This window comes from Salvelinus fontinalis, chromosome 28 (genome assembly GCF_029448725.1).
Source record: "Salvelinus fontinalis isolate EN_2023a chromosome 28, ASM2944872v1, whole genome shotgun sequence".
NCBI classification, from domain to species: Eukaryota; Metazoa; Chordata; class Actinopteri; order Salmoniformes; family Salmonidae; genus Salvelinus; species Salvelinus fontinalis.
In genome coordinates, this window is record NC_074692.1 from 14,639,950 (window position 1) to 14,653,273 (window position 13,324).

The 13,324-nt window shown below is 43.4% G+C and overlaps 1 protein-coding gene across 2 annotated transcripts in view; it reads left to right on the forward strand.

Moving 5' to 3' along the window:
- The first annotated feature begins 252 nt into the window (after positions 1 to 252).
- The window catches only part of LOC129826236 (angiopoietin-related protein 2-like), a 32,287-nt gene continuing 19,215 nt past the window's right edge, over positions 253 to 13,324 (forward strand). Inside the window, exons 1-2 of one of the 2 annotated variants that reach the window (XM_055886739.1) lie at positions 253 to 875; positions 1,815 to 1,987. The gene's annotated coding sequence lies outside the window, so the exon portion shown is untranslated. The remainder of the gene's footprint in view (positions 876 to 1,814; positions 1,988 to 13,324) is intronic. The other variant, XM_055886738.1, reaches the window with a different exon arrangement.

Sequence of the window (13,324 nt, forward strand, 5' to 3'; positions counted from 1 at the left end):
TCTCAAACCAATGCTCGGGTGCTTTTCTTCATATGTCTTTAACCAGCTTCCTTCCTCCTACAGCGCTGGCTCACATACATCAGAGCCCAATTATGCTCTGATTGCTGTGACATCACCACTCCCTGCTGTTACAACCAACAGAGGGTGAGAGAGTGCTGGGAAACTGTGTGTCTGTGTGTGTGCGCGCGTGTGTGTGTGCGTGCGTGAATGAGAGAGAGGTGTGTGGTGTATGTGTAGTCAGAGCTTGTATCTCATGCTTGTGGATGTCTTTGTGCCAAGGGGAGGAGACATGGGAGGGCTTGTGCTCAATTTGTCAGCTTACTGAAACATTGTGCCAGAGCATTTTTCATCATGTAAATGCACTGAGGAGAGAGAGAGGGAGAGAAAGGAAAGGGGAGGTAAGGAGGGCAGCAGAAAAATACTGTGTCTTAGAGCTGTGAGGCAGAAGTGATGGACTCAGCACTCAGAAAGTGACATTCTTCTCCTACCGGGCTACAGAAAGCACACTGACCTCTCACTGTCTCCTGCGTTCTCACTGCCTGTGAGGAATCTCCACATTACATCTAAAAACAAATGTGGATTTACTCTATTTAGTAATTTCAAGTGGATTCTTTCATATTTGCTCAATGCCTTCAGTACAAAGGACATCTTCCCGACAAGTGCAGCTCCTGGTTCTAGAATGAAGGTGTTTTAATAACAGGCTTCAAACCGCAGTCCACCTTTAAGTGAAAAGACGGGTGCAGGTGACAAAAAACAAGTGATCGAGAGAGACGACAGCCCCAAACAGCTTTCACACAGACCGGTGATGACTTTCTTCAAGGGGACACTTCAATCAGTGTTGCCAGGGATAACAAGCTAGAGTTGACAATTATCTGGTAAGGATTCAGTGGCCTTTGACTTTCACTGTGTCTTTCTCTGTATTGAATGTGTACATGCAGTAATCTAGCATGGCTTGCTCATACTTCTGTAAGTGTTGCTAGTGTTGCGCCTAAGTAGAGCCTCAAGATGAACTTTTCACTGATTGAATTAGCTCACTTGTCTAACCTGTTGATTATCAGTTGATAATTTAGTAACTTTGTTTGAAATTGACCACTGAGCTGCACAGTGTCAGACAGGCTTTGGCCACTCTGTGTTGAGTTAGCCAGAGATTCCTGCTGACCAGTTTGAAGCTTAGCACCTGGGTGCTATCTATATGGAGCTACAAGGAGAGGTCTGTTGTCCAGGGTTAATTCCCCTGTCTGGATTAACGAAGCAGCTGGATCTGATATAGACTCAGAAGATAGGGGTCAACACAAAGCAGAGAGACTAAAGTCGTGGGCTTTCCAGGGCAAGGGCTTGTTAACTACTGATAAACACGCCACTTATCATCACAGAGGATTCCAAAGGTGTACTCGAACAACAAAGATAGGCTGCTAGTGAATAGTGCCAATAGCAGGAGCCCGGGCTTTTTAATAGGAACATCTATTCATTCATGATTGTAAGCAGAGCCACAAAAAACTATGCCCTCATTTTGTGATATGGTTCACACCAGCAGAAGTTGTTTGTTTGAGATGTTTGATTATTCATAAAAATAAAATATTTCACTTCACAAAATTCCAAATTCCAACCCAATAATTTTGCACAGTTTAATTTTAGTCTAAATGAGTTTGCTGTCATTTGTACATTAATGGATATAGATAGATATATTTTATTAAAATTATCCATAGAGTACTGGGTACAGCCTTCCCCTGCGTCAGGATGTTCCCCCATGCTGAAGTGGACAGGGAAGAAGAGAGCTGTTCTGTTGAATCTCTGCTTTGTCTCTGCTCCCACAGGGGCTGTGCTTGGATAAGATGGCTTTGAGGGTGCATTTAGAGATGTTTTGAAACGGTTCCTGAAACCCCTGCCTGACACCATCAGAGGAAATGTGACAGCCAAAACAACAAACCACACCACACAACAACACACAAGCCAGAAAGAGTCAAATAAAGCAACCCTACTAAATGTGGTAAATGATCATCAGAACTATTCTGTGCTGTGGAAAGGCAAAACAATGGCGGCTTTCCATCAGCTTCAGACTCAACACAATCAGACCGAGCAGATAGTTTAGGCTGCGTCTGGGGCTAAGTTGAATTATGTCTACAGTGTTATGTTATGGGCTAACCAGCATTACATGCATGAGGGAATAATGTGGTCACCTTAGATAAAGTAATAACCCAGATTACCATGTGCAAAGTTAACTTGATTCTGATCCAAAACAAATTGCATGTCATACAACCAGCACTGTTATGGCTCACTATAATTGTTCCTAATTGAGCATGTTCGAGGGCCTCATTTTGCACAGTGCTCCAGTGCTGTAGTTTGGGAGGTGTTGAATTTATATGTTGTGACTAGTAATAAACTGTGAAGATTGAAGTGCACTTGTATTAGTGGGGGTGGTAGTTGAGATAACAGAGCTTCTGATGTTTGTATGACTTGCTGTGGTGTGGTAGGGCAGGAGGCAGAGCTGACGTATAGGTACAGCAGAGTTGGGGCAGAGAGGAGGGGTCTCTTTCTTTCTCCGCGAATACCAGTGTGTCTGTCTGTAGTGTCTGTGGCAGCTCACTCTAATGAGGTGGCTAAGAATGTGAGGAATGCCACGTTCACTCTGAAATGAGAGGGGCTGGGGAGAGGGACATCAGCCGGGCCCGCCGGTCCGCTTTGCTCACCTACTAATTACTATGTGCTGAGCATGAACAAAAACACTGGAGCATGCTGCTGCTCACAGCCACACTGAACCACACAAAGCACTACCTGTCACACTATTAGAAAAAGGCACTACCGACCTGTGAATTTGACAGACATGCTAACGAGCAAGACAGCTCTACTTAGGAACACTGTTTACCCCAAGGGCACTATCATCCATAAAGCTACTGTAGTTATTTGTCTACAGTATCACTGTCCTCTTCAACACCTATCCAGTGAGTGTTGACACAGAGATGTTCAGTGTCCTCTGAGGTGTCCTTTGTGTTGTCCTCTGTGCCCGACAGTATATGAAGCTACTCAACACCAGTAAATCATACACATTGCTAGTGGCCAAGCAGTCAATGGCTGCTCATTTAAACAGAACTGATGTCACAACAATAATAAGGCCAGTCAGTCTGCTGTCTGTGTATAGGAATGAAGGAGGAGAGAGCATGTTGCCTCAGGGGTTAATAACAGGGTGATTTTCTTGGGCAGATGGGAATCTCTCTGGTTCCTGGGAGCCTGAGTCTGGCATGTGGTGTTATCTGAATACACACACACACAAGCTCAGACATTTTCCTCCAGCTTTGAGGTGGCTGGGAGACTCCTGGCTAACCGCATGGTATTATGGGGCTCCTCTGCAGTCATGAAGTGGCTGGCGCATAACTTCCCTCAAACAGACAGCTCATGTTTCAGAGAGGGAAGCCACAGCAGTATCACAGTAGTCCCAGGCCATTAACAGAGTGGAGACCGTGACTGTTTTATTAGACCTGATTGGTCATTATCAAGTGTTGTTGTCCTCTGTTTCCCCCTGAGGAATTCATTTTATTTTCTGTTTTACATCCCACAAAGTGCTCAGCAGATGTTCTTAATAAGGACTTATAGCCTGTGTTTAGATACTGTAGCTAAATCCAATCTTTACCATCTTCTCTTTGTCAATCAGCACTTGCTGTGATGATGTCATATGGCTTGATTAGTGATGAACTCCATGAAAGAGACCCACATACTGTATCGGAGGAGTGTTTCACAGTAAAACAAAACCTAACCATGGCTTCTTTTGAACTTTTACTGGTAGGAAAAAATAGAGTCTTATATTCATGAGAACAACATATATCGTTGATGTCTGATGAAAACCTCCAAAACAAAAAATTCTATTAAGAACATACAATTATGAAACTTCAGAAGCTATTTTGAATAAATGTTCTTTGTCCTAGAGTCATGAAATGTTTAGAGTATATTGAGGAGAGTTACTGCTTTCAATAAATGTAACAAATGAAAAATTGCCAAATCGGACAGCGACGATATAGAGCTTGAAATGTGTTAGAACATGTACAGCTCAAACAGTTTTAAGTAAGTTAGTATATGTTTGTCTCTCCCACTCCATGTCTTTATCACTTTCATACAGTATCTTCGACACTAATTTTCTTCATACCAGCCAGAGATCTCCACCGGTCTTGATCTTGGACAGTTGCTCTCCGTCTATTGAACCTAATGGGCTGGCCCCATGCCCAGAATAGCAAGGCAAAAACAAAAGTGTTCTCCCCTCTGATTCTGAAGGCTGTCTGGACATCTTGCACGTGATTCTCCTTTGGGTCAGACCTCAAGCAGTAACTACTGAGCAGGTAATGTAGTTACTCTAAACTAAATAGAGTCAACAGAATCAGGCCAGCAGCCATGCGCCTGCCCTGCACCAAGCCTCCCACTCTAGAGGTATGAGATCAGAAAGGCTTGTCCTGACTCTGGGGAGGTGTTGCACAGGGCTCCTCTGTAATCCAATCTGCAGCAGCTTTCAATTAAGGAACCCAAGGGGTGCAGGCCCTTGTTATCCTTACACTGCGGTCACATTCTCCTTTGCACTCAGTGGCATCCCCTCCGCTTCCAATAGCACCACAGTCCCTTCAACTGCTGACCGGCTATTTTTCGAATAAAAAGGCTCTTTGAAATCTGGAACAAACAGTCAACGTGTCTCTTTTTCATGAACTCCTGTGAAAATCTAAGCGTTGCATCTTAAAAGTTAGTTCTTGTGAACTAATCACACTACTTAAATGCACCCTCTGTTCAGAGATAAACTGTATCAGGTAAGATTGTTATTAGACAACATTCCCTCTACACTGTTTAACAGAGCAATGTAATTGTCCAGAGAAGGTTTAGCTAAGAGTTCAACATTCTTTCCAGGTTAAGTTTAGTTTGAAATTCCAATATTCTAAATACATATAGGAAATAATATACTGTATAGACAAGGGTGTGTCCTTTATCTTGTGAATGAGCCGTATTACCTGTCTCTTGGTAAACGGTTCAGGCCTGATGCAATCTGATCAATATCTTAAAACAGGCGCAGGAATAGCATCAGCTGCTCTGTGTCAGACTTTCCATACGCAGTGTGAAGCCACTCCTCTTAACAGTGGCAGTCACCCAAGAGAGCCAGAGTCAGGACAGCTAGCTAAACACACTCACCTGACATCAAGTGAGATAATGGCGCCGGAGGGGATGGCTGCCGTTGTTCGGGCTCCTAACCAACTGTGCTATGTTGTGTGTTTTTTCTGCATTGTTTGTAACTTATTTTGTACATAATGTTGCTGCTACTGTCTCCTATGAACGAAAAGAGCTTCTGGACATAAGAACAGCGATTACTCACCTCGAACTGGATGTAGATTTTTTCTTAATCCAATCCAGTGCTTCTCCGAGACCAGTCCCAAATCCCTGTCATTCATGTGAAGAAAAGACGGAAATACAGGGGGCGGAGATCGGGGTGCTTTGTGAGAATTTGTTGGCGAGTGGGTAACCCGCCTCTACCATCCGTTCTATTGGCCAAGGTGCAATCACGGGAAAATAAACTGGATGAAATCCGCTCGACACTATCCTACCAACGGGACATTTTGCATAGGCAATTTACACACAGCTCTGACACACACACACTTATCCCACGAGACATGCCACCAGGGGTCTTTTCATAATCCCCAAATTCAGAACAAATTCAAGAAAACGTACAGTATTATATAGAGCCCTGATTGCATGGAACTTCCTTCCATCTCATATTGCTCAAATAAACAGCAAACCGGGTTTCAAAAAACAGATAAAGCAACACCTCGCGACACAACGCCTCTCCCCTATTTGACCTAGATAGTTTGTGTGTATGCATTGATATGTAAGCTATGTGTGCCTTTTTTTTTTTTTAAATGTATGTAGTTCTGTGCTGTTCTTGTCTAATAATGTCCTGTATTATGTTATTCTGTATTATGTTTCATGTTTTGTGTGGACCCCAGGAAGAGTAGCTGCTGCTTTTGCAAGAGCTAATGGGGATCCTAATAAAATACAACATTTTTAAAACTGTAATATCTTATGTTTCATCGAGTCGTGGCTGAACGACGACACGGATAATATTCAGTTGGCTGGGTTATCCGTGCATCGGCAGGACAGAACAGCTACGTCTGGAAGGACGAAGGGTGGGGGTGTGTATCTATTTGACAGTAACAGCTGGTGCGAGAGGTCTAATATTAGGAGGTCTCAAGGTATTGCTCGCCTGAGGTAGAGTACCTCATGATAAACTGTAGACCATAGTATCTACCAAGAGTGTTTTCATCTATATTATTCGTAGCCGTCTATTTACTACCACAAACCGATGCTGGCACCAAGAACGCACTCAACGAGCTGTATGAGGCCATAAGAAAAAATAAAAATGCTCATCCAGAAGCGGCGCTCCTAGTGGCCGGGGACATTAATTCAGGCAAACTTAAATCAGTTTTACCTCATTTCTACCAGCATGTCACATGTGCAACCAGAGAGAAAAAACTCTAGACCAACTTTACTCCACACACAGAGACACATACAAAACTCTCCCTCACCCTCCATTTGGCAAATCTGACCATAATTATATCCTCCCGATTCCTGCTTACAAGCAAAAACTAAAGCAGGAAGTACCACTGACTCACTCAATACGGAAGTGGTCAGATGAAGCGAATGCTACGCTACAGGACTGTTTTGCTAGCACAGACCGGAATATGTTTCGGTATTCATCCGATGGCATTGAGGAGTATACCACCTCAGTCACCAGCTTCATCAAAAAGTGCATTGACGACGTCGTCCTTACAGTGACCGTGTGTACAGTACATATCCCAATGAGAAGTCAGGGATTACAGGCAACATCTGCATCGAGTTAAAGGCTGGAGCTGCCGCTTTCAAGGAGTGGGACACTAATCCGAATGATTATAAGAAATCCCGCTATGCCCTCAGACGTACCATCAAACAGGTAAATGGTCAATACAGGACTAAGATTGAATCCTACTACACCAGCTCTGATGCTCGTCGGATGTGGCAGGGTTTGCAAATTATAACCGACTGCAAAGGGAAACCCAGCCATGAGCTGCCTGGTGATGCAAGCCTACCAGATGAGCTAAATGCCTTTTATGCTTGTTTCGAGGCAAGCAACACTGAAGCATGCATGCGATTGTGTGATCACCTCTCCGTAGTCGATGTGAGCAAGACCTTTAAACAGGTCAACATTCACAAGGCCACGAGCCAGAAGCTCAACACTAAGCTAAGGACCCTGGGCCTAAACACCTCCCTCTACAATTGGATCCTGGTCTTCCTGACTTCCAGCCCCAGGTGGTAAGGGTAGGCAACAACATCTGCCACACTGATTCTCAACATTGGGGGCCCCTCAGGGGTGCGTGCTTAGTCCCCTCCTGTACTCCCTGTTTACCCACAACTGAGTGGCCAAGCCCGACTTCAACACCATCACTAAGTTTGCTGACGACACAACAGTGGCAGGCCTGATCACCAACAACGATGAGACTGCCTATAGTGAGGAGGTCAGAGACCTGGCAGTGTGGTGCCAGGACAACAACCTCTCCCTCAACATGAGCAAGAAAAAGGAGATGATCATGGACTACAGGAAACGAAGGGCCGAACATGCCCCCATCGGCGGGCTGTAGTGGAGCAGGTCGAGAGCTTCAAGTTCCTTGGTGTCCACATCACCAACAAACTATCATTGTCCAAACACAACAAGAGAGTCGTGAAGAGAGCACGACAACTCCTTTTCCCCCTCAGGAGACTAAAAAGATTTGGCATGGGTCCCCAGATCCTCAAAAAGTTATACAGCTGCACCATCGAGAGCATCCTGACCATTTGCATCACCACCTGGTTTGGCAACTGCTCGGCATCCGACCGTAAGGCACTACAGAGGGTAGTACGTACGGCCCTGTACATCATTGGGGCCAAGCTTCCTGCCATCCAGGACCTATATACTAGGCGTGTCAGAGGAAGGCCCAAAAAATTGTCAAAGACTCCAGTCACCCAAGTTATAGATTGTTCTCTCTGCTACTGCATGGCAAGCGGTACCATAGCACTAAGTCTAGGTCCAAAAGGCTCCTTAACAGCTACCCCCAAGCCATAAGACTGATGAACAATGAATCAAATGGCCACCCGGACTATTTACATTGACTCCCACTGCTGCTACGCGCTGTTTATTATCTATGCATAGTCACTTTACCCCTACCTACTAGGGCTGGGCGATATGGCCAAAATTTCATATCCCGATACGGCACATGTGGAAGAATGCAAAGCTTCGTCCAATTGACAAAAAATATTGCCGTAAAGAGTGTGATTTGCGACACAACAAAATAAATGATAGAGCATAATATGAAACGATAGAGGTTTTTCTATCGTCATATCGCCCAGCACTACTAACTACAGTTGAAGACAGAAGTTTACATACACCTTAGCCAAATACATTTAAACTCAGTTTTCACAATTCTTTACATTTAATCCTGGTAAAAATTCCCTGTCTTAGGTCAGTTAGGATCACCACTTTATTTTAAGAAGGTGAAATGTCAGAACAATAGTAGAGAGAATGATTGATATATATATATATATTATTTCAGCTTTTATTTCTTTCATCACATTCCCAGTGGGTCAGAAGTTTACATACACACAATTAGTATTTGGTAGCTTTGCCTTTAAATTGTTGAACTTGGGTTAAACGTTTCGGGTAGCCTTCCACAAGCACAATAAGTTGGGTGACTTTTGGCCGATTCCTCCTGACAGAGCTGGTGTAAGTGAGTCAGGTTTGAAGGCCTCCTTGCTCGCATACACTTTTTCAGTTCTGCCTACAAATTTTCTATAGGATTGACGTCAGGACTTTGTGATGGCCACTCCAATACCTTGACTTTGTTGTCCTTAAGCCATTTTGCCACAACTTTGGAAGTATGGTTGGGGTCATTGTCCATTTGGAAGACCCATTTGCGACCAAGCTTCAACTTCCTGACTGATGTCTTGAGCTGTTGCTTCAGTATATCCACATAATTCTTCTCCTCATGATGCCATCTATTTTGTGAAGTGCACCAGTCCCTCCTGCAGCAAAGCACCCCCTCAACATGATGCTGCCACTCCTGTGCTTCACGGTTGGGATGGTGTGCTTCACGGTTGGGATGGTGTTCTTCGGCTTGCAAGCGTCCCACTTTTCCTCCAAACATAATGATGGTCATTATGGCCGAACAATTCTACTTTTGTTTCATCAGACTAGAGGACATTTCTCCAAAAAGTACGATCTTTGTCCCCATGTGCAGTTGCAAATCGTAGTCTGGCTTGCTGAGCGGCCTTTCAGGTTATGTTGATATAGGACTCATTTTAATGTGGATATAGATACTTTTGTACCTGTTTCATCCAGTATCTTCACAAGGTCCTTTGCTGTTGTTCTGGGATTTTTGCACCGGAGTACGTGTCACGCCCTGTCCTTAGTTATGATCCGCATCCCAGAGACTCCGGCGAGGATCCGCGGTCCGGATCTACAAAGGCGGAGGGATCAGTGTAAAGATTGGGGGCGGTGTCCAGACCCTCCCCCATAAGTTCAGATTTGCGGTCGAGAGTCCGCACCTTTGGGGGGGGTACTTTCACGCCCTGACCTTAGTTATCTATGTTTTCTTTATTATTTAGGCTAGGTCAGGGTGTGACGAGGGTGGGTATGCTTGTTTTTCTATTGTCTAGGTTTTTTTTTTGGTTAGGGTTAGGGTCAGGTATGGGTTTTGGTATGTCTAGGTATATGTAGGTCTATGGTGGCCTGAATTGGTTCCCAATCAGAGGCAGCTGTTAATCGATGTCTCTGATTGGGGATCATATTTAGGTTGCCATTTTCCCTTTTGGTTTCGTGGGTTCTTGTCTATGTGTAGTTGCCTGTTCAGCACTCTTTGTATAGCTTCACGGTTCGTTTTGTTGTTTTGTTAGTTTTGTTCAGTGTTCATTCTTATAATAAAGAGAATGTACGCATACCACGCTGCGCCTTGGTCTCCTCCCTACGATGGCCGTGACAGTACGTTCATCTCTAGGAGATAGAACGCATCTTCTTCCTAAGCGGGATGACGGCTGCGTGTACCCATGGTGTTTATACTTGCGTACTATTGTTTGTACAGATGAATGTGGTACCTTCAGGCGTTTGGAACCAGACTTGTGGAGGTCTACATTTTTTTTCTGAGGTTTTGGCTGTTTTCTTTTGATTTTCCCATGATGTCAAGCAAATTGACTAAAATTTACTGAAATGATGTCAATTAGCCTATCAGAAGCTTATAAAGCCATGACATCATTTTCTGGAATTTTCCAAGCTGTTTAAAGGCACAGTCAACTTAGTGTATGTAAACTTCTGACCCACTGGAATTGTGATACAGTATAGGTGGTCCAGAGTTCTTTTCCCTGTGTTTGCACATTTAACATGTCGATAGGAATTAGGTAAAACTGATTGGACTGATCATGTCAACATCATGCTTTCAAAATGCTTAGCTATAATTTTGAAAAAAGGTCCACCAGCCTATTCTTTACTGACGAAATGTAGCCCCGTCGATCCATCACGACTGGTCTGCCGATGTAACCGTCCGAGGTGGTTTCAAAAGGCTCTTCCGTTGCAACGTCACGAGATGCCCATCTGCTAGCCCCGGCCCACTAGCTGTCTGGATCGCCGTGTCTCCAGCTCGCCTAGCATAGCAGCGACTATGGAATTGGCTCCCTGAATCATCTAGTGCTACTCATTGGACCCTATGATCACTTGGCTACACATGCCTCTCCCTAATGTAAATGTGCCTTGTCTATTGCTGTTTTGGTTAGTGATGATTGTCTTTTTTCACTGTAGAGCCCCAGCCCTGCCCAATATGCCTTAGAAAGACCTTTTGTTCCACCCCCCACACATGTGGTGACCTCACCTGGCTTAACTGGTGCCTCTAGAAAAAAAACTCTATCATTGTCACTCAGTGGCTAGGTTTACCTCCACTGTACTCACATCCTACCATACCCTTGTCTGTACATTATGCCTTGAAACCATTCTTCGCCCAGAAATCTGCTCCTTTTACTCTCTGTTCCCGAACGCACTAGACGACCAGTTCTTATAGCCTTTAGCCGTACCCTTATCCTACTCCTCCTCTGTTCCTCTGGCGATGTAGAGGCTAACCCAGGCCCTGCAGCCCCCAGCACCACTTCCATTCCCCAGGCACTCTCATTTGTTGACTTCTGTAACCGTAAAAGCCTTGGTTTCATGCATGTTAACATTAGAAGAAGGAATTACAAGTGAAATGATCTGTCTGTAAACAATTGTTGGAAAAATTATTTGTGTCATGCACAAAGTAGATGTCCTAACCGACTTGCCAAAACTATAGTTTGTTAACAAGAAATTTGTGGAGTGGTTGAAAAACTAGTTTTAATGACTCCAACCTAAGTGTATGTAAATGTTCGACTTAAACTGTACATGTACAAATTACTACTAACCTGTACCCCCTCACATTGACTCGGTACAGGTACCCCCTGTATATAGCCTCGGTATTGTTATTTTATTATGCTACTTTTGAATTTTTTAAACTTGAGTTTATTTAGTAAATCTTTTCTTAACTCTAATTCTTGAACTGCATTATTAGTTAAGGGCTTGTAAGTAAGCATTTCATGGTAAGGTCTACACGTGCTGTATTCGGCGCATGTGACAAATATTTTTTTTTTATTTGATTAAAACAGACTTAGCAACTAGAGAGATCAGTACTTTACTAGCTAAAACTAGCTAGTACTTTACTAGCTAAAATAAGAACATAGCAGGGGTCGAAAGGATTAGACTAATAACACTCCAACAGCTTCCATTTAACGTATCTGATTCTCACCCACTGAATTACAGTTCACAACTCCAAGCTACTGTATAGCAGATTACTGGTGACTAAATCCCTTCAATTCACACTGAGCAAAAGTCACATTTTATGGTGTCTGGCTGTGTTTTTCATACTCAAACATACATTTTAAGATTCTGCTTTTCCTTTTGTAACACAGTTACCAGTAGTGTAAAGTACTTAAGTAAGAATACTGTAAAGTACTACTTTGGGGTATCTGTACTTTATTATTTATATTTTTGACTACTTTTACTTTTACTTCACTACATTCCTAAAGAAAATTATGTACTTTTTACTCCATTAATTTCCCCTGAAATCCAAAAGTACTCGTTACATTTTGAATGCTTAGCAGGACAGAAAATGGTCCAATTCGCACACTTATCAAGAGAACATCCCTGATCAACCCTACTGCTTCTGATCTGGTGGACTCACTAAACACAAATACTTTGTTTGCAAATTATGTCCGAGTGTTGGAGTGTGACCCTGGCTATCCGTAAATTCAAAATATTAAATAATAATTGTGCTGTCTGGTTTGCTTAATATAAGGAATTTTAAATAATTCATACTTTTACTTTTGATACTTAAGTATATTTTAGTTAACTACATTTACTTTTATACTTACAGTAAGTATATTTAAAATCAAATACTTTTAGACTTTTACTCAAGTAGTATTTTACTGGGTGACTTTCACTTTTACTTGAGTCATTTTCTATTAAGGTATCTTTACTTTTACTCAAGTATGAGAATTGAGTACTTTATATATACCTTATATAATACAAAGTCACAGCATCCTTAACGGGAAAGGCCTCCTTTTATGGTGGCCTATATTTCTTTAGCCCTAACAACCCCCAGTCTGACATGGATTCTGGGCTGGGATCTGGAATGAATAGGGGGTCCCAGGACAGAGCATGTCTGCTCCCTGAGCTGTGTGTCTGCCTGGCCCTCTCGTGTAATGGAGACTAGGAAGAAGCCATCCTAAGGGACAGGCTGCCTCTGGTACCAATCAGTGGTGCTGTGAAGCCTCCCATTGATGTCCTGTCCATGTAAGAGTAGACTCCAGCCCTATGGGTCTCCAAAAGGGGCCTTGGTGGACTGAACAGGCAGGCCAGGAAAAAGGTTTCATCGTACCCAATCTAAGACAGCCAGAGCCAGCCATGCTCTCACAAACAGCCTAAACCATCAGCCTGGTGCCTTTAGATAGAGATATTATGGCACACCAGCTTGGCCCCTTGATGAAATCTAACCTGGCTCGCAGTTGAGATTTCCACTGCTTGATAATAGTGGGAGGTTTAGTGAAACCCACTCAATGATATCACAAGCATAGAATAGGTGATGCCAGATCTTGTTGGAATCAGCATGTCGTTTCTCTGAGCCTGTTCAGACAAGACCCATGGAAAACACCATTACCAGGGTGACAATACCTGACCAAACAAAACCCTTTCACTGGAGACACGCTAAACCCAAGATGTGAATATGAGAATTAGTTGAAATAATAC